General features: G+C 47.6%; 1 protein-coding gene across 1 annotated transcript in view; it reads left to right on the top strand.

The window, feature by feature from the left end:
* Positions 1-1,695, top strand: part of LOC117945069 (tetratricopeptide repeat protein 28-like) — a 210,715-nt gene that overhangs the window by 165,987 nt on the left and 43,033 nt on the right. The window lies entirely within an intron of this gene.

Raw genomic sequence — 1,695 nt, 5'->3', positions numbered from 1 at the left:
AACGCTCCCTGCCTCCCCCTGCATGGCCTCCTGCAATCTCCTGACAGAGGACCATGCCAGGAACTGGACTAGAGGAACTGGACTAGAGGCCCTGCCAAACAGACCCCTGGACTTCAGCTCACTGTGTGCAGGTATTATCCCGCTCACTGCGGAGCTGTTAAGTGAAACAAGAGAGCTGCAGCCTTCCTTTGCATTAAGCGACTGTGTGCTGAGTTAAGCACGTCTGCAAATTCAGCAAGAAACCTGATCCGGGACCTGGTCTCCAAACGGAGAGGCCGTTGTGTGCAATGCAAAGATGCCGAGAGTGAACATAGTTGGATGACGTGGTTGGAGGAATCAGATGTCATGCGTTTGGACAGTTGGTTTTGGCAAGGGTCAGCATGTGAACCATGCAGGGGCCGGGCTAGAAGGGGGGGGGGGGGGTTGCAGGGTGCCCCCACCCCCCTCCCCCGTCCCCAATCTCTTGGGCTATCAATCTGACAATTGTAACTTCCGTTGGATCAGAGTACTGTCACTTGGCTGCCTGCTCTGCCGAGTAGCCCAGCCTTTGTCACATGACCCAATTAATGTTTCCATGACAACTGTCTGATAGCCTAGATCCAGCCCTGGATTTTTTGGGGAAGTTGCAGCCTGAGCAGAAAGAAAAGGTGTATTGTATTCAGATTTACGCTTTGTTTAAAATGAAAACAAACGAAACTAATAACGGATGTGATGTCGTTCTATCAGGACAAGTCTGTAGGTCCTATCCTATCCAATATTTCCTATACTTCTTAGCAGATTCTCCATGCTGGATTCTCTGATTATTTCTTCCTCCTGTGCCACCCCTCTTAAAAAAATCCTGGAATTGCCCCTGCATTTTTGAGGAGGGGGGGGGGGAGTGCCTGGCTCGGCTCATGCTGCAGGAGGATAAAAACAGAACTCCTTTTGCAACCCACGTCCATCTATCCATACTCTTTTAACTTTGTTTATCTTCCTCCTTCCTGTCTCTCTGTCAGTCAGACTGTAGAGGATGGCTGACAGAGACACACACACACACACACACACACACACACACAAACACACACACACACAGATCACAACACACACTATTGTATGGGTGGACAGGAAAAGAGAAATGCTTCTTTTTCTGTTATGGTTGCAAAAGAAAAAGTGGTGCAGGGGTCCCAAATGTATCAGAGCAGTGTGAACACCAAGGCTCTCTTGTTGAAGAAACAGCTTCATTGCTAATGCGTAGCAAAAGGTTAAAAAATACACACAACGCGTTACACACAGGCCTTCTCCAGGGTGACAGTGTCGCACAACTCTTACACATCCCTTGATGGGGTCGACGAAGTCGCATACGACAACATATTACCCGCTTCATGTGCTCTTCATACCTCCAGTATTATACAAATACTCGCTTTTTTTAAGAAGAACAGAAATAATAACAAGCATAGTGTGTGTCCCTGTGGGTGTGTAACAAGCATAGTGTGTCTGTCCTTGTGGGTGTGTGACAAGCATAGTGTGTATCACTCTGTGTGTAACAAGCGTAGTGTGCGAGCTGTGCACAAGCACATTTTACTTATTTGCTTTTATAATAACAATGAAAATCTCTTCTGGCTGTCGCAAAATAGCAATATGCCAGAATGCACCTGAACACACCTCCCTGTAAGACCAGCACACCCAGAATGCACCTGAACACACCTCCCTGTAAGA

Source organism: Etheostoma cragini, chromosome 5 (assembly GCF_013103735.1).
Source record: "Etheostoma cragini isolate CJK2018 chromosome 5, CSU_Ecrag_1.0, whole genome shotgun sequence".
In the NCBI taxonomy this organism is placed as follows: Eukaryota; Metazoa; Chordata; class Actinopteri; order Perciformes; family Percidae; genus Etheostoma; species Etheostoma cragini.
The sequence above is the reverse complement of the archived record's forward strand: the minus strand, read 5'-3'. Positions and strand labels throughout refer to the sequence as shown.